The following is a 26,501-nucleotide window of genomic DNA, read 5'->3' as shown; positions in this document are numbered from 1 at the left end:
TGAAATGTACAATGCATTCGATTATCTGAAATGTTCACTCATGTTGAGTCCAGGGCGCCCAGCCTCCCTGACTATAATATGCCCTTCCACATGTTTGCACACCAAAACAGTAAAACCATGGCGGGGGTACTGACACAAGAACACGGAGGCAAGTTGCGTCCTTGTGCGTTTTTCTCAAAGGTTATGCCCACCTCTGTTCAGGGGATGCCGGCATGTCTGCGTTCCCTTGCAGCCTGTGCAATGAGGGTAGAATTATCAACTACTTTCACCTTGGGACACTTAACCTGTCACTATTTAAACAGACAGCAGATATGCTCATGGTCTAGTATGGGATCATGGAATGATTTGGCAGAGGAGAGGATTCACTTCAGCAGATGGTAAGAGAACCTCACATGCACAGCTAGTCACAGACCTCTTGGCCGCAATCAGATTGCCTTCAGATCTAGCTATAGTACATTGCATGTGACACACAAATGGAAAAGACAGAATTTCAAGAGGAAATGCATTTGCAGATAGTGTAGGTAAAGAAACAGACAAGAGTAATCCAAATAGAATGAATCATGACAATTGGGAAAAGTCATACACCCACCCTCACCTGATTTGGCACACATGTTAACAGACCTACAAGGTATGCCACTGAAACAGAGGAGAAGGATTGGTGCTATCTAGAGTTGAGCGGACACCTGGATGTTCGGGTTCGAGAAGTTCGGCCGAACTTCCCGAAAATGTTCGGGTTCGGGATCCGAACCCGATCCGAACTTCGTCCCGAACCCGAACCCCATTGAAGTCAATGGGGACCCGAACTTTTCGGCACTAAAAAGGCTGTAAAACAGCCCAAGAAAGGGCTAGAGGGCTGCAAAAGGCAGCAACATGTAGGTAAATCCCCTGCAAACAAATGTGGATAGGGAAATGAATTAAAATAAAAATTAAATAAATAAAAATTAACCAAAATCAATTGGAGAGAGGTCCCGTAGCAGAGAATCAGGCTTCACGTCACCCACCACTGGAACAGTCCATTTTCAAAAATTTAGGCCCAGCACCCAGTCAGAGGAGAGAGGTTCCTTAACAGACAATCTGGCTTCATGTCAGCAGAGAATCAGTCTTCATGTCATAGCAGAGAATCAGACTTCACGTCAGCCACCAATGCAACAGTCCATTGTCAGATATTTAGGCCCAGCACCCAGGCAGAGGAGAGAGGTCCCGTAACAGACAATCTGGCTTCATGTCAGCAGACAATCAGTCTTCATGTCATAGCAGAGAATCAGGCTTCACGTCACCCACCACTGCAACAGTCCATTTTCATAAATTTAGGCCCAGCACCCAGGCAGAGGAGAGAGGTCCCGTAACAGACAATCTGGCTTCATGTCAGCAGAGAATCAGTCTTCATGTCATAGCAGAGAATCAGGCTTCACGTCAGCCACCAATGCAAGAGTCCATTGTCAGATATTTAGGCCCAGCACCCAGGCAGAGGAGAGAGGCCCCGTAACAGACAATCTGGCTTCATGTCAGCAGAGAATCAGTCTCCATGTCATAGCAGAGAATCAGGCTTCACATCACCCACCACTGTAACAGTCCATTTTCATAAATTTAACCCCAGCACCCAGGCAGAGGAGAGAGGTCCCGTAACAGAGGATCTGGCTTCATGTCATGGCTGCCAGACGCCACAGACCCGGCCTCACATTAACTGTTTGATGCGGGCCCAGCCAGAAGGTTGCCATACGCACCCCAGGCTGCATGTACACCTGGACCCTTTTTTTGCCATACGCATTCTGGGGATATAGTTACCTCACCGCACATCAATTAGTGGTTAGAGCGAGTCTGCGCTTTTTTCACCTCAACTGCCTATCATTATCCTTTATACTAGATGCAGTTGAGGCTAACCCTAGTGTTAATACACCATGTACCACGAGTGGTTTAACTTAGTTTGCCCTTTCTATCACGCCCAGCAATAACCTTGCCACCGTGCTACTAAGGACAACTACCACTTGCACTAAACCCCCGTCCCCTGATGATTCGAGGGGTTTATTATAATTACTTTACAGTATGTTCTACCGAAGAAACGCGTAGGGACAGGTGAACATACCCTACTCTTGGTACCCATGTTTCTCATTTTTTCACTTTACTAGGTGTCCTCCTCATCACCCCGGCAGGGTCTTACAGGGACCTTAGACCAGGGCGAGGTTCCGGACGGGACCACCCCTTGCGGGGCACGGATCCCGTGCTAGGGTATCAGGGTCATATTAGGCCAAGTAGGGTGCAACAGGGATAGATCTACTCACTGCGGTACTCCACAAACACATTACCCTGTCCAAGACAACCTAATTCCGAAGGACACCGCTTAAGGCGCTGAGAAAGGACCATCACTTCCGGTGACCTCTTGAGCTTGCTGAATAAACGCGCCTATCAACTTGGTTCCGGTAAGATCCACCCATTGTCTTCTTACCAATATTAGGCATTGTCCTGGTGTCCCTATCCCGGAACTCAGGACATTTTTGTTTATTCTCACCACCAAGTGTGATTCCCCTTGACCCTTGGGGCTCACTCTACGTCAATAAGGGTCAGCCCGAGGGGCCTCATCTACCGCAATCCGCCTATTCGGCGGCTCACGCGTAAGTGGGGTCCCACGCGTGTCTGTCTGTTTTTGTTTGTAAGGGGTTTACATGTGTTTTTTAGTCGTACCATTAAAACTTGAATATTTTAGAACGTTACTGCCCCTTTAATTTTCAAATAATACGTTTCTCAGCAGTATCCTGGTGAGAGGTGCGGATGCACCATTCTCCCTTGAAGGGACAACCCTTCCCCTTTTTTGTATTTTCTGGCTTCATGTCAGCAGAGAATTAGTCTGCATGTCATAGCAGAGAGTCAGGCTTCACGTCACCCAACATTGGAACAGTCCATTGGCATATATTTAGGCCCCGGCACCCAGACAGAGGAGAGGTTCATTCAACTTTGGGTAGCCGCGCAATATAATGGTAAAATGAAAATAAAAATAGGATTGAATGAGGAAGTGCCCTGGAGTACATTAATATATGGTTAAGGGGAGGTAGTTAATGTCTAATCTGGACAAGGGACGGACAGGTCCTGTGGGATCCATGCCTGGTTCATTTTTATGAACGTCAGCTTGTCCACATTGGCTGTAGACAGGCGGCTGGCCGTGACACAGCTGCCTTGGCGACCTCTTGCTCCTCCTCTGCCTTGGCCTTGGGCTTCCATTTGTTCCCCTGTGACATTTGGGAATGCTCTAAGTAGCGCGTCTACCAACGTGCGCTTGTACTCGCGCATCTTCCTATAACGCTCCAGTGCAGGAAGTAAGGTGGGCACATTGTCTTTGTAGCGTGGATCCAGCAGGGTTGCAACCCAGTAGTCCGCACACGTTAAAATGTGGGCAACTCTGCTGTCGTTGCGCAGGCATTGCAGCATGTAGTCGCTCATGTGTGCCAGGCTGCCTAGGGGTAAGGACAAGCTGTCCTCTGTGGGAGGCGTATCGTCATCATCCTGCCTTTCCCCCCAGCCACGCACCAGTGATGGGCCCGAGCTGCGTTGGGTGCCACCCCGCTGTGACCATGCTTCATCCTCATCCTCCTCCACCTCCTCCTCATCCTCGTCCTCCTTGTCCTCCAGTAGTGGGCCCTGGCTGGCCACATTTGTACCTGGCCTCTGCTGTTGCAAAAAACCTCCCTCTGAGTCACTTTGAAGAGACTTGCCTGAAAGTGCTAAAAATGACCCCTCTTCCTCCTCCTCCTCCTCCTCCTCCTGGGCCACCTCCTCTTCCATCATCGCCCTAAGTGTTTTCTCAAGGAGACATAGAAGTGGTATTGTAACGCTGATAACGGCGTCATCGCCACTGGCCATGTTGGTGGAGTACTCGAAACAGCGCAACAGGGCACACAGGTCTCGCATGGAGGCCCAGTCATTGGTGGTGAAGTGGTGCTGTTCCACAGTGCGACTGACCCATGCGTGCTGCAGCTGAAACTCCACTATGGCCTGCTGCTGCTCGCACAGTCTGTCCAGCATGTGCAAGGTGGAGTTCCACCTGGTGGGCACGTCGCATATAAGGTGGTGAGCGAGAAGTCCGAAGTTACGCTGTAGCGCAGACAGGCGAGCAGCGGCAGGATGTGAACGCCGGAAGCGCGAACAGACGGTCCGCACTTTATGTAGCAGTTCTGACATGTCGGAGTAGTTGTGAATGAACTTCTGCACCACCAAATTCAGCACATGCGCCAGGCAAGGGATGTGCGTCAAACCGGCTAGTCCCAGAGCTGCAACGAGATTTCGCCCATTATCGCACACCACCAGGCCGGGCTTGAGGATCACCGGCAGCAACCACTCGTCGGTCTGTTGTTCTATACCCCGCCACAACTCCTGTGCGGTGTGGGGCCTGTCCCCCAAACATATAAGTTTCAGAATGGCCTGCTGACGCTTACCCCGGGCTGTGCTGAAGTTGGTGGTGAAGGTGTGTGGCTGACTGGATGAGCAGGTGGAAGAAGAGGAGGAGGAAGCCGAGAAGGAGGAGGTGGCAACAGGAGGCAAAGAATGTTGCCCTGCGATCCTTGGCGCGGAAGGACGTGCGCCAAACAGCTCTCCACCTGGGGCCCAGCTGCCACTACATTTACCCAGTGTGCAGTTAGGGAGATATAGCGTCCCTGGCCGTGCTTACTGGTCCACGTATATGTGGTTAGGTGGACCTTGCTACAGATGGCGTTGCGCAGTGCACACTTGATTTTATCGGATACTTGGTTGTGCAGGGAAGGCACGGCTCTCTTGGAGAAGTAGTGGCGGCTGGGAACAACATACTGTGGGACAGCAAGCGACATGAGCTGTTTGAAGCTGTCTGTGTCCACCAGCCTAAATGACAGCATTTCATAGGCCAGTAGTTTAGAAATGCTGGCATTCAGGGCCAGGGATCGAGGGTGGCTAGGTGGGAATTTACGCTTTCTCTCAAATGTTTGTGAGATGGAGAGCTGAACGCTGCCGTGTGACATGGTTGAGACGCTTGGTGACGGAGGTGGTGGTGGTGTTGGTGGTACATCCCCTGTTTGCTGGGCGGCAGGTGCCAACGTTCCTCCAGAGGAGGAGGAAGAGGCCAAGGCGGCAGCAGCAGAAGAGGTCGAGGCGGCAGCAGCAGAAGAGGCCGAGGCGGCAGCAGCAGAAGAGGCCGAAGCGGCAGCAGCAGAAGAGGTAGCAGGGGGAGCCTGAGCGACTTCCTTGGTTTTAAGGTGTTTACTCCACTGCAGTTCATGCTTTGCATGTAGGTGCCTGGTCATGCAGGTTGTGCTAAGGTTCAGAACGTTAATGCCTCGCTTCAGGCTCTGATGGCTCAGCGTGCAAACCACTCGGGTCTTGTCGTCAGCACATTGTTTGAAGAAGTGCCATGCCAGGGAACTCCTTGAAACTGCCTTTGGGGTGCTCGGTCCAAGATGGCGGCGGTCAGTAGCAGGCGGAGTCTCTTGGCGGCGGGTGTTCTGCTTTTGCCCACTGCTCCCTCTTTTGCTACGCTGTTGGCTCGGTCTCACCACTGCCTCTTCCTCCGAACTGTGAAAGTCAGTGGCACGACCTTCATTCCATGTGGGGTCTAGGACCTCATCGTCCCCTGCATCGTCTTCCACCCAGTCTTGATCCCTGACCTCCTGTTCAGTCTGCACACTGCAGAAAGACGCAGCAGTTGGCACCTGTGTTTCGTCATCATCAGAGACATGCTGAGGTGGTATTCCCATGTCCTCATCAACAGGAAACATAAGTGGTTGTGCGTCAGTGCAGTCTATGTCTTCCACCGCTGGGGAAGGGCTAGGTGGATGCCCTTAGGAAACACTGCCAGCAGAGTCTTCAAACAGCATAAGAGACTGCTGCATAACTTGAGGCTCAGACAGTTTCCCTGATATGCATGGGGGTGATGTGACAGACTGATGGGGTTGGTTTTCAGGCGCCATCTGTGCGCTTTCTGCAGAAGACTGGGTGGGAGATAATGTGAACATGCTGGATCCACTGTCGGCCACCCAATTGACTAATGCCTGTACCTGCTCAGGCCTTACCATCCTTAGAACGGCATTGGGCCCCACCATATATCGCTGTAAATTCTGGCGGCTACTGGGACCTGAGGTAGGTGGTACACTAGGACGTGTGGATGTGGCAGAACGGCCACGTCCTCTCCCAGCACCAGAGGGTCCACTAACACCACCACGACCATGTCCACGTCCGCGTCCCTTACTAGATGTTTTCCTCATTGTTATCGTTCACCACAACAACAAAAATATTATTTGGCCCAATGTATTGTATTCAAATTCAGCTGAATATAAATTTGAGGCCTAGTATTTAGGCGCTGGGTGAGAGGTATAGATTTTCTGACAGAATTAGATTTGGAAATGCACAGTAGCGTGTGTGTAAAGTTATTCTGAATGACCCAATGTGCACCTTGAATATTATATACCCTTTTAGGGATGTATTTAAAGTAGGCCTGATACAGCAGAAACCACTAAATTAGGAAATTGCTAAATTGGGAATTGTATTTCAACCCAGAACAAAAAATGTGCTTTGACGGACACTAAATAACTTGCCCAGCCAGAACAGTACAGCAGTACCGACAGATTTAGCGGGATATAAATTTGAGGCCTGGTATTTAGGTGCTGGGTGACAGGTATAGATTTACTGACGGAATTAGACTTGGAAATGCACAGTAGCGTGTGTGTGAAGTTATTCTGAATGACCCTATGTGCACCTTGAATAGTATATACCCTTTTAGGGATAGATTTCAAATAGCTCTGATACAGCAGAAACCACTAAATTAGGAAATTGCTAAATTGGGAATTGTATTTCAACCCAGAACAAAAAATGTGCTTTGACGGACACTAAATAACTTGCCCAGCCAGAACAGTACAGCAGTAACGACAGATTTAGCGGGATATAAATTTGAGGCCTAGTATTTAGGCGCTGGGTGACAGGTATAGATTTACTGACGGAATTAGACTTGGAAATGCACAGTAGCGTGTGTGTGAAGTTATTCTGAATGACCCTATGTGCACCTTGAATATTATATACCCTTTTAGGGATAGATTTCAAATAGCTCTGATATAGCAGAAACCACTAAATTATGAAATTGCTCAATTGGGAATTGTATTATAACCTAGAAAAAAAAAATGTGCTTTGACGGACACTAAATAACTTGCCCAGCCAGAACAGTACAGCAGTAACGACAGATTTAGTGGGATACAAATTTGAGGCCTAGTATTTAGGCGCTGGGTGACAGGTATAGATTTACTGACAGAATTAGACTTGGAAATGCACAGTAGCGTTTGTGTGAAGTTATTCTGAATGACCCTTTGTGCACCTTGAATATTATATACCCTTTTAGGGATAGATTTCAAATAGCTCTGATACAGCAGAAACCACTAAATTAGGAAATTGCTAAATTGGGAATTGTATTTCAACCCAGAAGAAAAAATGTGCTTTGACGGACACTAAATAACTTGCCCAGCCAGAACAGTACAGCAGTACCGACAGATTTAGCGGGATATAAATTTGAGGCCTAGTATTTAGGCGCTGGGTGACAGGTATAGATTTACTGACAGAATTAGACTTGGAAATGCACAGTAGCGTGTGTGTGAAGTTATTCTGAATGACCCTATGTGCACCTTGAATATTATATACCCTTTTAGGGATAGATTTCAAATAGCTCTGATACAGCAGAAACCACTAAATTAGGAAATTGCTAAATTGGGAATTGTATTTCAACCCAGAAGAAAAAATGTGCTTTGACGGACACTAAATAACTTGCCCAGCCAGAACAGTACAGCAGTAACGACAGATTTAGCGGGATATAAATTTGAGGCCTGGTATTTAGGCGCTGGGTAACAGGTATAGATTTACTGACAGAATTAGACTGGGATATGGCCAAAAAATAACCACACTATTGCTGGTTAAATGCACTTGGTGTGACAGCTTGACCAACCACACTACTGAGGGTTAAATGCACTTGGTGACGGGCGCAGCTTGCCCCTCATGTAGTATATGGCCAAAAAATAAACAGACTATTGCTGGTTAAATGCACTTGGTGTGCCAGCTTGACCAACCACACTACTGAGGGTTAAATGTACTTGGTGACGGGCGCAGCTTGCCCCTGATGTAGTATATGGCCAAAAAATAAACAGACTATTGCTGGTTAAATGCACTTGGTGTGACAGCTTTACCCTGATGTAGGCTTTAGCCAAAAAACAACCACACCATTGAGGGTTAAATGCACTTGGTGACAGGCGCAGCTTGCCCCTGATGTAGTATATGGCCAAAAAATAAACAGACTATTGCTGGTTAAATGCACTTGGTGTGACAGCTTCACCCTGATGTAGCCTTTAGCCAAAAAACAACCACACCATAGAGGGTTAAATGCACTTGGTGACAGGCGCAGCTTGCCCCTGATGTAGTATATGGCCAAAAAATAAACAGACTATTGCTGGTTAAATGCACTTGGTGTTTCAGCTTCACCCTGATGTAGGCTTTAGCCAAAAAACAACCACACCATTGAGGGTTAAATGCACTTGGTGACAGGCGCAGCTTGCCCCTGATGTAGTATATGGCCAAAAAATAAACAGACTATTGCTGGTTAAATGCACTTGGTGTGACAGCTTCACCCTGATGTAGGATTTAGCCAAAAAACAACCACACCATTGAGGGTTAAATGCACTTGGTGACAGGCGCAGCTTGCCCCTGATGTAGTATATGGCCAAAAAATAAACAGACTATTGCTGGTTAAATGCACTTGGTGTGACAGCTTTACACTGATGTAGGCTTTAGCCCAAAAACAACCACACCATTGAGGGTTAAATGCACTTGGTCGCAGCTTGTGCTGGCACACTACAAGACACAAAATGGCCGCCGATCACCCCAGAAAAAAGTGACTGACAAACGGTCTGGGCAGCCTAAAAACAGTGAGCAATTGAGTATCAGCAGCTCAATGACCCACAGCTGCAGATCGATCAATAATCAAGTCCTTTGGAGGAGTTAATCTGCCTAATCTCGCCCTACTCTCCCTATGCTAATCAGAGCAGAGTGACGGGCGGCGCTATGTGACTCCAGCTTAAATAGAGGCTGGGTCACATGGAGCTCTGGCCAATCACAGCCATGCCAATAGTAGGCATGGCTGTGACGGCCTCTTGGGGCAAGTAGTATGACGCTTGTTGATTGGCCGCTTTGCAGCCTTTCAAAAAGCGCCAAGAAAGTGTCACAAAAGCGCCAAGAAAGCGACGAACACCGAACTCGAACCCGGACTTTTACGAAAATGTCCGGGTTCGGGTCCGTGTCACGGACACCCCAAAATTCGGTACGAACCCGAACTATACAGTTCGAGTTCGCTCATCCCTAGTGCTATCCAATCTTGCAGAAAAATCCAAAGTCTGGATTGGTCTGCAAGGAGGGGAAGCCATGCATACCTCAGCATAGTGCATCCATCTTCATTTCACATTTTCACGGGGTAGGACACAACAGAATACAAACTACCCGCATGTTGTTGAGCCAAAGTTTTTACATCACTGATAGCAAACAGCTAGTCACAAACTACATATACAGATGTATTATGTGCTTGAGAAACAACTCTAACAACCCACTGAAAATACCTCACCAACACCGTGACTACCCCACTACACCATTCACTCACTTGCAGGTGGATTACATGCATGTACCTAAAACAAAAGGGAAACAAGAGTATGCATTAGTGATAGTGGACATGTTCTCAAGGAGGCCAGAAGTCTTTCCTACAAAGGCAGAAGGTACTACAACTACAGCAAAAATCCTGACTCAGCAAATAATCCCAAAGTGGGGCTGTCCTCTGGTTATTGATGTGAAAAGAAATAAAAAAATTTGAAGACGGGATGTTCTGCACAATGTACAGAAACAAGGGTAAAGGAGATGAAAAAGGCGCCAAGGGGTGACCACAATATTGAAGAGGATGGATATAATATATGTGTGTGGAATATATAAAAAGGTGGAGAAAAATAGGCAGCTCCCCAAAGAACCCCCAAGAAAAAAAGGGGGAAAAGAATCAGTACCAACTAGTGGACTGAAATGTAAATAAGGTTGCTGATGAGGCAGGTATCACAGGAGTCTTAATGATACCCAGGGGGCGCCACAAAGTCTCCAGTATAGACAATAAAGTATTTTGCAATTATAGTGGATACACTATAGAATTATTGCACTTACTTCACCGGGGAGGGGGGTATAGGATGAAGCTCAAGACACCTATACCTCAACCTCCCCCGCCGAGATCGCTTCAAATGATGTAATAATAGCTTCCTGGTCTCCAAAAGGATGACGCCGGGGCTCCAATGTAGTTGGGAAGTTTATTTATTCAGCTCGACGCGTTTCGGGAACATATCCCTTTCTCAAGAGCATATACATATAATACAAAGACACGAACTTATATAGGGGGATACAAGCACATGGTATAGAGTCATCCTCCTTAGGGGAGGGGAAAAGGTCAAAGAAGTGGGGTTACTTCCTGTCTACTATTTTATATACTATTAGTAGTGGGAAAACCTAGTCCCTTCCAAAGGTTCCTGTTGATTTATTAAAGGAGTTCCCAATATATTCATAAATACACATTATTTAAAAGCCTGTCCCTAAAAATCAAAAGGAAGTGATGGGACCGGAAATCAAAAGGAAGTGATGGGACCGGAAGTTCATGTGCCCTGAGTTCCACTGTGGAACGCAAGAGTTTCCAGTCTGTATATTATTGTAGGGCTCAATTTGAGCTTAGGGCAGATGTGGACATGTCCCTTAAGTATTTGTGAGTTGATGCGCTTTCATTTCTGAGCGCATCGAATGGATCACTAATGGAGTGGGACTGTGCTTTAAAAAAAGAGAGAGACGCTCCGATGCGTTCCACTGTGGAACGCACCATACAGGAAGTGGACCATGTCAGTCCCGATGCGTTCCACAGTCCGCATCAGCTGCACAGTGCTTCACTACAGGGATACGGCGGCGGATTCAGGACCAGGGAAGTACGCCCCATTCGATTGTGGGTGGGAGGAGGAATATGTTTCCTCTGTAGATGGACTATGCTGTTACAAAGATTTATAGGGGTATACAATTCAATGTCAAGTACATATACATGTCACGTGCATATACATTTAAGTGGGATCAAATGTATATTTAAGAGAAATGGAAACTATTAAATATTCAATAGAAACTATTGAATATTTAGAAACTATTAAATATTTAAGAGAAATGGAAAATATACATAAAATAAATAAATATAAATAAATCACTTTAAAAGTGAAATAAAATGAAGGGACAAACATATCTAAAAAATATATATGATGTATAAAAATACATTTGATGTATACATAAGAAAAGGGGGGGGTGCCTAAAATATAAAATATAAAGTGTAGTATATATTACATATATATATATACACATATGCACATATATATATATATATATATATATATATATATGTATATACACACACAAATCAATGTACAGTTTGAGTTATTAAAGCGGACTGGTTGAAGGGGGTTTGGTGTATAAAAGAATATATATATAATCGACGTAATAAATAGGGGGGGTGGGGGAAGGAAAGGGTAAATGGTATGTATAAGTAATTGGTTTGATGTTTAAGTAGTTATCAATCTTACGCAGATTTTTAGTAATTGCTATATTCGAGGGATTCGTTTAGACCAAAAGGAATTAAACTATTAAACCGGAAGATCCAATACATTTCCTTCCTACACAATTGTTGGAAGGATTTCGGGACCCATTCAATGGGAGTCAGACATAGGAGTGATGTATCACCATCATGTTTCAATGCAAAGTGTCTTGAGACACTGCAAAGTGTCTTGTGTAAAGTGTAAAGTCTCAAGACACTTTGCATTGAAACATGATGGTGATACATCACTCCTACGTCTGACTCCCATTGAATGGGTCCCGAAATCCTTCCAACAATTGTGTAGGAAGGAAATGTATTGGATCTTCCGGTTTAATAGTTTAATTCCTTTTGGTCTAAACGAATCCCTCGAATATAGCAATTACTAAAAATCTGCGTAAGATTGATAACTACTTAAACATCAATCCAATTACTTATACATACCCTTTACCCTTTCCTTCCCCCACCCCCCCTATTTATTACGTAGATTATATATATATTCTTTTATACACCAAACCCCCTCCAACCAGTCCGCTTTAATAACTCAAACTGTACATTGATTTTTGTGTGTATATACATATATATATATATATATATATATATATATATATGTGCATATGTGTATATATATATATATATATATATATGTAATATATACTACACTTTATATTTTATATTTTAGGCACCCCCCCCTTTTCTTATGTATACATCAAATGTATTTTTATACATCATATATATTTTTTAGATATGTTGTCCCTTCATTTTATTTCACTTTTAAAGTGATTTATTTTTATTTATTTATTTTATGTATATTTTCCATTTCTCTTAAATATTTAATAGTTTCTAAATATTCAATAGTTTCTATTGAATATTTAATAGTTTCCATTTCTCTTAAATATACATTTGATCCCACTTAAATGTATATGCACGTGACATGTATATGTACTTGACATTGAATTGTATACCCCTATAAATCTTTGTAACAGCATAGTCCATCTACAGAGGAAACATATTCCTCCTCCCACCCACAATCGAATGGGGCGTACTTCCCTGGTCCTGAATCCGCCGCCGTATCCCTGTAGTGAAGCACTGTGCAGCTGATGCGGACTGCTTCCTGTCCGGTGCGTTCCACTGTGGAACGCATCGGGACTGACATGGTCCACTTCCTGTATGGTGCGTTCCACAGTGGAACGCATCGGAGCGTCTCTCTCTTTTTTTAAAGCACAGTCCCACTCCATTAGTGATCCATTCGATGCGCTCAGAAATGAAAGCGCATCAACTCACAAATACTTAAGGGACATGTCCACATCTGCCCTAAGCTCAAATTGAGCCCTACAATAATATACAGACTGGAAACTCTTGCGTTCCACAGTGGAACGCAGGGCACATGAACTTCCGGTCCCATCACTTCCTTTTGATTTTTAGGGACAGGCTTTTAAATAATGTGTATTTATGAATATATTGGGAACTCCTTCAATAAATCAACAGGAACCTTTGGAAGGGACTAGGTTTTCCCACTACTAATAGTGAATAAAATAGTAGACAGGAAGTAACCCCACTTCTTTGACCTTTTCCCCTCCCCTAAGGAGGATGACCCTATACCATGTGCTTGTATCCCCCTATATAAGTTTGTGTCTTTGTATTATATGTATATGCTCTTGAGAAAGGGATATGTTCCCGAAACGCGTCGAGCTGAATAAATAAACTTCCCAACTACATTGGAGCCCCGGCGTCATCCTTTTGGGGACCAGGAAGCTATTATTACATCATTTGAAGCGATCTCTGCGGAGGAGGTTGAGGTATAGGTGTCTTGAGCTTCATCCTATACCCCCCTCCCCGGTGAAGTAAGTGCAATAATTCTATAGTGTATCCACTATAATTGCAAAATACTTTATTGTCTATACTGGAGACTTTGTGGCGCCCCCTGGGTATCATTAAGACTCCTGTGATACCTGCCTCATCAGCAACCTTACTCTGGTTATTGAGTTAGACCAGGGGCCAGCCTTCACCTTAAAACTTAACAAGGAGGTAGCCAGACTGTTACAGGTGGAATAGAAATTTCATATTCCGTACCACCCACAAAGCTCAGGCATTGTGGAAAGAATGAATAGGACAGTTAAAGACAAACTCAGGAAGGCCACTGCTGGTACATTTGAAAAATGGAAACAAATCCTACCCATTATACTTGCAGAAATTAGAATGACACCTAATAAGAAGTTAGGGATGTCATTATTTGAAATTCTGATGGGTAGGCCTTTCCCCACAACATGTGCAAGACGCCCCCTGGTAGTGCAGGAAGGGGAATTGGACCTGATTAGAGAAGAGTATGTTACTAATCTGATCAAGGTCCTCAGTAAAACTGAAGAAAAAGTTGCTTGTAAGTCTCCTTCTCTTTCATAGGAACCAATCCATCCATTCTGGGTAGGCGACCAGGTGATGATCAATAGGGATGAGCGAACCCGAACTGTATAGTTCGGGTTCGTACCGAATTTTGGGGTGTCCATCACACGGACCCGAACCCGGACATTTTCGTAAAAGTCCGGGTTCGGGTTCAGTGTTCGTCACTTTCTTGGCGCTTTTTGAAAGGCTGCAAAGCAGCCAATCAACAAGCGTCATACTACTTGCCCCAAGAGGCCATCACAGCCATACCTACTATTGGCATGGCTGTGATTGGCCAGAGCACCATGTGACCCAGCCTCTATTTAAGCTGGACTGTGAAGAGGTGAGGAACCGCACTCTGTTCAAGTCTTGATACCGGTGCCGATCAAGGGCTTATTGGGCCGTATCCAGGTAATGAAATATTGAGGCACTCAGTCTGGAAGTTATGCAAATTAAGTGAATTTTATTCTTTCATTCTTTCTATGCCATCCATAGGTCCGTTATATGTTAAAGAATAACAGATTATTTTCTGACCAGACGTTTTGGTCACGGTGGACCTTCATCAGTAGTCATGTTATCTGGAACATTATCAAATACATATATATATATAAGGTACTTTTACATGGATGGCAGAGTATGAAATTACATAGATATAAACATAATAAAAATGAAACAATAAATAATGTACAAGTAATATTTGATAGGGTTATAGCAGCAGAGTTGATAGGAGCCCAGAGGTTATATATACATATAAAAATACATATATAAATTCATATTTACGAACATGATTATATGGGCATACGCAAGGAAAACATGATTCTATTGGGGTTCCATGAAAACATAGTTTAGAATGTGGTTGCGTCGTCTATGTCCCCTGCACTTGATGTCAACGTAGAATATGACAAAAAATACACTTGATGTCAACATTTGATATCAACGTAGAATATGGCGAAAATACATAGATAAATTCATATTTATGAACATGATTGTATGGGTATACGCAAGGAAAACATGATTCTATTGGGATTCCATGAAAACATAGTTCAGAATGTGGTTGCGTCGTCTATGTCCACTACACTTGATGTCAACGTAGAATATGGCAATGTTTGCGGGGGTTTGCTAGTTAAAATTGTGTACATCGGACTCCATGGGTACTTGTGTAGTTGGCATAGACGATTAACCACACGCTAACAATATTAAAGCTAATAGGAAGGGAACAGAAAGGCGGAAAGATACTGAGTAAATCGGTTGTCATATGGATATATAGGAATACACTGTTGTAGTATGTTGAAAACAAATACTCAAGCCTCATGTGGTATATTCTGCATATAGAAGTTGGCAGGCATGGAAATATCTCATGATACTATTGTGGCCGCATAGTTGATCAACATAATCAGAAGAGATGACATCATTATGGCAACCTGTGAGAAAAGGAGTAGAGGTGGTTAGTTACCTGTGTGTGGAATATGGGTTTGCCTGGGAGCTGGATGCAGAGGTGTATAAGGTCTGGGACGCTGTTTAAATAGCATGCTGGCCGGTGAGCAGGGTCACATGACAGGAAGTTGTGCGCTGTGTGGAACGCACGTATGTGTTCCACAGAGCGGAAGTGCTGGCTGATGTAGTGGGGCATGGTGATTCCGGTCACATGGCCAGAAGTGGTGCGTGCTGTGTGGAACCGTTTCCTTGCGTATACCCATATAATCATGTTCGTAAATATGAATTTATATATGTATTTTTATATGTACAGTGGAGGAAATAATTATTTGACCCCTCACTGATTTTGTAAGTTTGTCCAATGACAAAGAAATGAAAAGTCTCAGAACAGTATCATTTCAATGGTAGGTTTATTGTAACAGTGGCAGATAGCACATCAAAAGGAAAATCGAAAAAATAACTTTAAATAAAAGATAGCAACTGATTTGCATTTCATTGAGTGAAATAAGTATTTGAACCCCTACCAACCATTAAGAGTTCTGGCTCCCACAGAGTGGTTAGACACTTCTACTCAATTAGTCACCCTCATTAAGGACACCTGTCTTAACTAGTCACCTGTATAAAAGACACCTGTCCACAGAATCAATCAATCAAGCAGACTCCAAACTCTCCAACATGGGAAAGACCAAAGAGCTGTCCAAGGATGTCAGAGACAAAATTGTAGACCTGCACAAGGCTGGAATGGGCTACAAAACCATTAGCAAGAAGCTGGGAGAGAAGGTGACAACTGTTGGTGCGATTGTTCGAAAATGGAAGGAGCACAAAATGACCATCAATCGACCTCGCTCTGGGGCTCCACGCAAGATCTCACCTCGTGGGGTGTCAATGGTTCTGAGAAAGGTGAAAAAGCATCCTAGAACTACACGGGAGGAGTTAGTTAATGACCTCAAATTAGCAGGGACCACAGTCACCAAGAAAACCATTGGAAACACATTACACCGCAATGGATTAAAATCCTGCAGGGCTCGCAAGGTCCCCCTGCTCAGGAAGGCACATGTGCAGGCCCGTCTGAAGTTTGCCAATGAACACCTGAATGATTCAGAGAGTGACTGGGAGAAGGTGCTGTGGTCTGATGAGACCAAAATAGAGCTCTTTGGCATTAACTCAACTCGCTGTGTTTGGAGGAAGAAAAATGCTGCCTATGACCCCCAAAACACCGTCCCCACCGTCAAGCATGGGGGTGGAAACATTTTGCTTTGGGGGTGTTTTTCTGCTAAGGGCACAGGACAACTTATTCGCATAAACGGGAAAATGGACGGAGCCATGTACCGTGAAATCCTGAGCGACAACCTCCTTCCCTCTGCCAGGAAACTGAAAATGGGTCGTGGATGGGTGTTCCAGCACGACAATGACCCAAAACATACAACAAAGGCAACAAAGGAGTGGCTCAAGAAGAAGCACATTAAGGTCATGGAGTGGCCTAGTCAGTTTCGGACCTTAATCCAATCGAAAACCTATGGAGGGAGCTTAAGCTCAGAGTTGCACAGAGACAGCCTCGAAACCTTAGGGATTTAGAGATGATCTGCAAAGAGGAGTGGACCAACATTCCTCCTAAAATGTGCGCAAACTTGGTCATCAATTACAAGAAACGTTTGACCTCTGTGCTTGCAAACAAGGGTATTTCCACCAAGTATTAAGTCTTTTTTTGTTAGAGGGTTCAAATACTTATTTCACTCAATGAAATGCAAATCAGTTGCTATCTTTTATTTAAAGTTATTTTTTCGATTTTTCTTTTGATGTGCTATCTGCCACTGTTACAATAAACCTACCATTGAAATGATACTGTTCTGAGACTTTTCATTTCTTTGTCATTGGACAAACTTACAAAATCAGTGAGGGGTCAAATAATTATTTCCTCCACTGTATATATAACCTCTGGGCTACTATCTACTCTGCTGCTATAACCCTATCAAATATTACTTGTACATTATTTATTGTTTCATTTTTATTATGTTTATATCTATGTAATTTCATACTCTGCCATCCATGTAAAAGTACCTTATATATATATATATATATATATATATATATATATATGTATTTGATAATGTTCCAGATAACATGACCACTGATGAAGGTCCACCATGACCGAAAGGTGTGGTCAGAAAATGATCTGCTATTCTTTAACATATAACGGGCCTATGGATGGCATAGAAAGAATGACAGAATAAAATTCACTTAAGTTGCATAACTTCCAGACTGAGTGCCTCAATATTTCATTACCATCTATTTAAGCTGGAGTCACATAGCGCCGCCCGTCACTCTGCTCTGATCAGCATAGGGAGAGGTTGCGGCAGCGACAGTAGGGCGAGATTAGGCAGATTAACTCCTCCAAAGGACTTGATTAATTGATCAATCTGCAGCTGTGGATCATTGAGCTGCTGATACTCAATTGCTCACCGTTTTAAGGCTGCCCAGACCATTTGTCAGTCAATTTTTTCAGGGGTTATCGGCGGCCATTTTGTGTCTTGTGGTGTGCCAGCACAAGCTGCGACCAAGTGCATTTAACCCTTAATGATGTGGTTGTTTTTTGGCTAAATCCTACATCAGGGTGAAGCAGTCACACCAAGTGCATTTAACCAGCAATAGTCTGTTTATTTTTTGGCCATATACTACATCAGAGGCAAGCTGCGCCCGTCACCAAGTGCATTTAACCCTCAGTAGTGTGGTTGGTCAAGCTGTCACACCAAGTGCATTTAACCAGCAATAGTCTGTTCATTTTTTGGCCATATACTACATCAGGGGCAAGCTGCGCCTGTCACAAAGTGCATTTAACCCTCAGTAGTGAGGTTGGTCAAGCTGTCACACCAAGTGCATTTAACCAGCAATAGTGTTGTTATTTTTTGGCCATATCCCAGTCTAATTCTGTCAGTAAATCTATACCTGTCACCCAGCGCCTAAATACCAGGCCTCAAATTTATATCCCGCTAAATCTGTCGCTACTGCTGTACTGTTCTGGCTGGGCAAGTTATTTAGTGTCCGTCAAAGCACATTTTTTGTTCTGGGTTGAAATACAATTCCCAATTTAGCAATTTCCTAATTTAGTGGTTTCTGCTGTATCAGAGCTATTTGAAATCTATCCCTAAATGGGTATATAATATTCAAGGTGCACATAGGGTCATTCAGAATAACTTCACACACCTGCTACTGTGCATTTCCAAGTCTAATTCTGTCAGTAAACCTATACCTGTCACCCAGCGCCTAAATACTAGGCCTCAAATTTATATCCTGCTAAATCTGTCGTTACTGCTGTACTGTTGTGGCTGGGCAAGTTATTTAGTGTCCGTCAAAACACAGTTTTTGTTCTGGGTTGAAATACATTTCCCAATTTAGCAATTTCCTAATTTAGTGGTTTCTGCTGTATCAGGCCTACATTAAATACATCCCTAAAAGGGTATATCAGAATCAAAGTGCTGATAGGGTCATTCTCAATAACTTCACACACACGCTACTGTGCATATCCCAGTCTAATTCTGTCCGTAAAACGTATACCTGTCACCCAGCGGCTAAATACTAGGCCTCAAATTCATAGTCAGCTAAATCGGTGGTTACTGCTGTGCCTGTATTAGTGTAATATGGTACCTAAATAGATAGCCAGATAGTGTTAGGTGTCTGTAAAAAAAGGCCTGAATTTGAATTCAATACATTGGGCCAAATAATATTTTTGTTGTTGTGGTAAATGATAACAATGAGGAAAACATCTAGTAAGGGACACGGACGTGGACATGGTCGTGGTGGTGTTAGTGGACCCTCTGGTGCTGGGAGAGGACGTGGCCGTTCTGCCACATCCACACGTCCTAGTTTACCACCTACCTCAGGTCCCAGTAGCCGCCAGAATTTACAGCGATATATGGTGGGGCCCAATGCCGTTCTAAGGATGGTAAGGCCTGAGCAGGTACAGGCATTAGTCAATTGGGTGGCCGACAGTGGATCCAGCACGTTCACATTATCTCCCACCCAGTCTTCTTCAGAAAGCGCACAGATGGCGCCTGAAAACCAACCCCATCAGTCTGTCACATCACCCCCATGCATATCAGGGAAACTGTCTGAGCCTCAAGTTATGCAGCACTCTCTTATGCTGTTTAAAGACTCTGCTGGCAGGGTTTTCCAAGGGCATCCACCTAGCCCTTCCCCAGCGGTGGAAGACATAGAATGCACTGACGCACAACCAATTATGTTTCCTGATGATGAGGACATGGGAATACCACATCAGCAAGTCTCTGATGATGACGAAACACAGGTGCCAACTGCTGCGTCTTTCTGCAGTGTACAGACTGAACAGGAGGTCAGGAATCAAGACTGGGTGGAAGACGAAGCAGGGGACGATGAGGTCCTAGACCCCACATGGAATGAAGGTCGTGCCACTGACTTTCACAGTTCGGAGGAAGAGGCAGTGGTAAGACCGAGCCAACAGCGTAGCAAAAGAGGGAGCAGTGGGCAAAAGCAGAACACCCGCCGCCAAGAGACTCCGCCTGCTACTGACCGCCGCCATCTGGGACCGAGCGCCCCAAAGGCAGCTTCAAGGAGTTCCCTGGCATGGCACTTCTTCAAACAATGTGCTGACGACAAGACCCGAGTGGTTTGCACACTGTGCCATCAGAGCCTGAAGCGAGGCATTAAAGTTCTGAACCTTAGCACAACCTGCATGACCAGGCACCTGCATGCAAAGCATGAACTGCAGTGGAGTAAACACCTTAAAAACAAGGAAGTCACTCAGGCTCCCCCTGCCACCTCTTCTGCTGCTGCCGCCTCGGCCTTTTCTGCTGCTCCCGCCGCGGACTCTTCTGCTGCTGCCGCCTCGACCTCTTCTGCTGCTGCCGCCTCGGCCTCTTCTGCTGCTGCCGCCTCGGCCTCTTCTGCTGCTGCCGCCTCGGCCTCTTCTGCTGCTGCCGCCTCGGCCTCTTCCTCCGCCTCTGGAGGAACGTTGGTACCTGCCGCCCAGCAAACAGGGGATGTACCACCAACACCACCACCACCTCCGTCACCAAGCATCTCAACCATGTCACACGGCAGCGTTCAGCTCTCCATCTCACAAACATTTGAGAGAAAGCGTAAATTCCCACCTAGCCACCCTCGATCCCTGGCCCTGAATGCCAGCATTTCTAAACTACTGGCCTATGAAATGCTGTCATTTAGGCTGGTGGACACAGACAGCTTCAAACAGCTCATGTCGCTTGCTGTCCCACAGTATGTTGTTCCCAGGCGCCACTACTTCTCCAAGAGAGCCGTGCCTTCCCTGCACAACCAAGTATCCGATAAAATCAAGTGTGCACTGCGCAACGCCATCTGTAGCAAGGTCCACCTAACCACAGATACGTGGACCAGTAAGCACAGGCCAGGGACGCTATATCTCCCTAACTGCACACTGGGTAAATGTAGTGGCAGCTGGGCCCCAGGCGGAGAGCTGTTTGGCGCACGTCCTTCCGCCGCCAAGGATCGCAGGGACAACATTCTTTGCCTCCTGTTGCCACCTCCTCCTTCTCGGCTTCCTCCTCCTCTTCTTCCACCTGCTCATCCAGTCAGCCACACACCTTCACCACCAACTTCAGCACAGCCCGGGGTAAACGTCAGCAGGCCATTCTGAAACTCATATGTTTGGGGGACAGGCCCCACACCGCACAGGAGTTGTGGCGTGGTATAGAACAACAGACCGACGAGTGGTTGCTGCCGGTGAGCCTCAAGCCCGGCCTGGTGGTGTGCGATAATGGGCGAAATCTCGTTGCAGCTCTGGGACTAGCCGGTTTGACGCACATCCCTTGCCTGGCGCATGTGCTGAATTTGGTGGTGCAGAAGTTCATTCACAACTACCCCGACATGTCAGAGCTGCTGCATAAAGTGCGGGCCGTCTGTTCGCGCTTCCGGCGTTCACATCCTGCCGCTGCTCGCCTGTCTGCGCTACAGCGTAACTTCGGCCTTCCCGCTCACCGCCTCATATGCGACGTGCCCACCAGGTGGAACTCCACCTTGCACATGCTGGACAGACTGTGCGAGCAGCAGCAGGCCATAGTGGAGTTTCAGCTGCAGCACGCACGGGTCAGTCGCACTGCGGAACAGCACCACTTCACCACCAATGACTGGGCCTCCATGCGAGACCTGTGTGCCCTGTTGCGCTGTTTCGAGTACTCCACCAACATGGCCAGTGGCGATGACGCCGTTATCAGCGTTACAATACCACTTCTATGTCTCCTTGAGAAAACACTTAGGGCGATGATGGAAGAGGAGGTGGCCCAGGAGGAGGAGGAGGAGGAGGAGGAAGAGGGGTCATTTTTAGCACTTTCAGGCCAGTCTCTTCGAAGTGACTCAGAGGGAGGTTTTTTGCAACAGCAGAGGCCAGGTACAAGTGTGGCCAGCCAGGGCCCACTACTGGAGGACGAGGAGGACGAGGATGAGGAGGAGGTGGAGGAGGATGAGGATGAAGCATGGTCACAGCGGGATGGCACCCAACGCAGTTCGGGCCCATCACTGGTGCGTGGCTGGGGGGAAAGGCAGGACGATGACGATACGCCTCCCACAGAGGACAGCTTGTCCTTACCCCTGGGCAGCCTGGCACACATGAGCGACTACATGCTGCAGTGCCTGCGCAACGACAGCAGAGTTGCCCACATTTTAACGTGTGCGGACTACTGGGTTGCCACCCTGCTGGATCCACGGTACAAAGACAATGTGCCCACCTTACTTCCTGCACTGGAGCGTGATAGGAAGATGCGCGAGTACAAGCGCACGTTGGTAGACGCGCTACTGAGAGCATTCCCAAATGTCACAGGGGAACAAGTGGAAGCCCAAGGCCAAGGCAGAGGAGGAGCAAGAGGTCGCCAAGGCAGCTGTGTCACGGCCAGCTCCTCTGAGGGCAGGGTTAGCATGGCAGAGATGTGGAAAAGTTTTGTCAACACGCCACAGCTAACTGCACCACCACCTGATACGCAACGTGTTAGCAGGAGGCAACATTTCACTAACATGGTGGAACAGTACGTGTGCACACCCCTCCACGTACTGACTGATGGTTCGGCCCCATTCAACTTCTGGGTCTCTAAATTGTCCACGTGGCCAGAGCTAGCCTTTTATGCCTTGGAGGTGATGGCCTGCCCGGCGGCCAGCGTTTTGTCTGAACGTGTATTCAGCACGGCAGGGGGTGTCATTACAGACAAATGCAGCCGCCTGTCTACAGCCAATGTGGACAAGCTGACGTTCATAAAAATGAACCAGGCATGGATCCCACAGGACCTGTCCGTCCCTTGTCCAGATTAGACATTAACTACCTCCCCTTAACCATATATTATTGTACTCCAGGGCACTTCCTCATTCAATCCTATTTTTATTTTCATTTTACCATTATATTGCGAGGCTACCCAAAGTTGAATGAACCTCTCCTCTGTCTGGGTGCCGGGGCCTAAATATATGCCAATGGACTGTTCCAATGTTGGGTGACGTGAAGCCTGATTCTCTGCTATGACATGCAGACTAATTCTCTGCTGACATGAAGCCAGATCCTCTGTTACGGGACCTCTCTCCTCTGCCTGGGTGCTGGGCCTAAATTTATGACAATGGACTGTTGCAGTGGTGGCTGACGTGAAGCCTGATTCTCTGCTATGACATGCAGACTAATTCTCTGCTGACATGAAGACAGATTCTCTGTTACAGAACCTCTCTCCTCTGCCTGGGTGCTGGGCCTAAATATCTGACAATGGACTGTTGCAGTAGTGGCTGAAGTGAAGCCTGATTCTCTGCTATGACATGCAGACTGATTCTCTTCTGACATGAAGCCAGAATCTCTGTTACGGGACCTCTCTCCTCTGCCTGTGTGCTAGGCCTAAATATATGACAATGGACTGTTGCAGTGGTGGCTGACGTGAAGCCTGATTCTCTGCTATGACATGCAGACTAATTCTCTACTGACATGAAGCCAGATTCTCTGTTACGGGACCTCTCTCCTCTGCCTGTGTGCTGGGCCTAAATATATGCCAATGGACTGTTGCAGTGGTGGCTGACGTGAAGCCTGATTCTCTGCTTTGACATGCAGACTAATTCTCTGCTGACATGAAAACAGATTCTCTGTTACGGGACCTCTCTCCTCTGCCTGTGTGCTGGGCCTAAATTTATGACAATGGACTGTTGCAGTGGTGGATGACGTGAAGCCTGATTCTCTGCTATGACATGCAGACTGATTCTCTGCTGACATGAAGCCAGATTCTGTGTTACGGGACCTCTCTCCTCTGCCTGTGTGCTGGTCCTAAATATATGACAATGGACTGTTGCAGTGGTGGCTGACGTGAAGCCTGATTCTCTGCTATAACATGCAGACAGATTCTCTGCTGACATGAAGCCAATTCCTCTGTTACGGGACCTCTCTCCTCTGCCTGTGTGCTGGGCCTAAATATATGCCAATGGACTGTTGCAGTGGTGGCTGACGTGAAGCCTGATTCTCTGCTTTGACATGCAGACTAATTCTCTGCTGACATGAAGACAGATTCTGTGTTATGGGACCTCTCTCCTCTGCCTGTGTGCTGGGCCTAAATATATGACAATGGACTGTTGCAGTGGTGGCTGACGTGAAGCCTGATTCTCTGCTATGACATGCAGACTGATTCTCTGCTGACATGAAGCCAGATCCTCTGTTACGGGACCTCTCTCCTCTGCCTGGGTGCTGGGCCTAAATATATGCCAATGGACTGTTGCAGTGGTGGCTGAAGTGAAGCCTGATTCTCTGCTATGACATGCAGACTGATTCTCTGCTGACATGAAGCCAGATCCTCTGTTACGGGACCTCTTTCCTCTGCCTGGGTGCTGGGCCTAAATATATGACAATGGACTGTTGCAGTGGTGGCTGACATGAAGCATGATTCTCTGCTATGACATGCAGACTGATTCTCTGCTGACATGAAGCCAGATTCTGTGTTACGGGACCTCTCTCCTCTGCCTGTGTGCTGGGCCTAAATATATGACAATGGACTGTTGCAGTGGTGGCTGACGTGAAGCCTGATTCTCTGCTATGACATGCAGACTGATTCTCTGCTGACATGAAGCCAGATCCTCTGTTACGGGACCTCTCTCCTCTGCCTGGGTGCTGGGCCTAAATATATGCTAATAGACTGTTGCAGTGGTGGCTGATGTGAAGCCAGATTCTCTGCTATGACATGCAGACTGATTCTCTGCTGACATGAAGCCAGATCCTCTGTTATGGGACCTCTCTCCTCTGCCTGTGTGCTGGGCCTAAATATATGACAATGGACTGTTGCAGTGGTGGCTGACGTGAAGCCCGATTCTCTGCTTTGATATGCAGACTAATTCTCTGCTGACATGAAGACAGATTCTCTGTTACGGGACCTCTCTCCTCTGCCTGTTTGCTGGGCCTAAATATATGACAATGGACTGTTGCAGTGGTGGCTGACGTGAAGCCTGATTCTCTGCTATGACATTCAGACTGATTCTTTGCTGACATGAAGCCAGAACCTCTGTTACGGGACCTCTCTCCTCTGCCTGGGTGCTGGGCCTAAATATATGCCAATGGACTGTTGCAGTGGTGGCTGACGTGAAGCCTGATTCTCTGCTATGACATGCAGACTGATTCTCTGCTGACATGAAGCCAGATCCTCTGTTACGGGACCTCTCTCCTCTGCCTGGGTGCTGGGCCTAAATATATGACAATGGACTGTTGCAGTGGTGGCTGACGTGAAGTCTGATTCTCTGCTATGACATGCAGACTGATTCTCTGCTGACATGAAGCCAGATTCTGGGTTACAGGACCTCTCTCCTCTGTCTGGGTGCCGGGGCCTAAATATCTGAGAATGGACTGTTCCAGTGGTGGGTGACGGGAAGCCAGATTCTCTGCTATGGGACCTCTCTCCAATTGATATTGGTTATTTTTTTATTTTTTTTATTCATTTCCCTATCCACATTTGTTTGCATGGGATTTACCTACATATTGCTGCCTTTTGCAACCCTCTAGCCCTTTCCTGGGCTGTTTTAGAGCCTTTTTAGTGCCTAAAAGTTCGGGTCCCCATTGACTTCAATGGGGTTCGGGTTCGGGACAAAGTTCGGATCGGGTTCGGATCCCGAACCCGAACATTTCCGGGAAGTTCGGCCAAACTTCTCGAACCCGAACATCCAGGTGTCCGCTCAACTCTATTTAAAACGCTTTGACTAATCCAGGCCATTCTGAGATTGTTTTTTCGTCACATATTGTACTACATGACACTGGTAAAATGAAGTAAATAAATACAATTTGTAAAAAATAGCAAATTTCCAAGTTTCACTTTTTCTACTTTTATAATACATAGTAATACCTCCAAAGATAGTTATTACTTTACATTCCCCATATGTCTACTTCATGTTTGGACCATTTTGGGAATGATATATATTTTTTTTGGATGTTACAAGGCTTAGAAGTTTAAAAGCAAATCGTAAAATTTTTCTGAAATTTTCAAAAAGCCAATTTTTAGGGACCAGTTCAGGTCTGAAGTCACTTTACACGGCTTACATAATAGATGTAAGGAAATTATGTCTGTATCCACACATACATGTATATATATATTCAGTCTTATATGCTTGTATCAATGTATACAGAGTTCCTCTTTAAAGGAAATATTTTATATTCTTATAACACCAAATCTAGTAACACAAGCTAGCAGGAAGTGGCTGTCTGAAGCTCAAAACCGCATGGCTAGAAAGAGATATGCATGCTTTGCAAAAGAATGCCACATTTATGAAGAAGGTACCTGGAGAGAAAACTGCTGAATGCATGACATCATAACTGCAGAAACATATATACTCATATATACCTTTGTACGCATATATCTAACATGTGCATTAGAGATATATTTTACACTTGCTATAATACTGGTTATATAAGCATCTTGTATATTGACGTTCACCTTTTGTGAAGGACGTTTTATCAGATAAATGTTGGTACAAAATAAACAAAGATAATTCCGCGAAATATTTGAACAAAGCGAAGGTCGACAAACATGGTGGTTAGATATCTAAATTCTAAGAATTATAAATGCGT

General features: G+C 45.7%; 1 protein-coding gene across 4 annotated transcripts in view; it reads right to left on the bottom strand.

Moving 5' to 3' along the window:
• CACNA1S (calcium voltage-gated channel subunit alpha1 S) overlaps positions 1–26,501 on the bottom strand; it is a 1,015,758-nt gene that overhangs the window by 327,739 nt on the left and 661,518 nt on the right. The window lies entirely within an intron of this gene.

The sequence above is a fragment of the Bufo gargarizans genome, chromosome 3 (genome assembly GCF_014858855.1).
Source record: "Bufo gargarizans isolate SCDJY-AF-19 chromosome 3, ASM1485885v1, whole genome shotgun sequence".
NCBI classification, from domain to species: Eukaryota; Metazoa; Chordata; class Amphibia; order Anura; family Bufonidae; genus Bufo; species Bufo gargarizans.
This window is presented reverse-complemented; position numbering and strand designations above follow the sequence as displayed.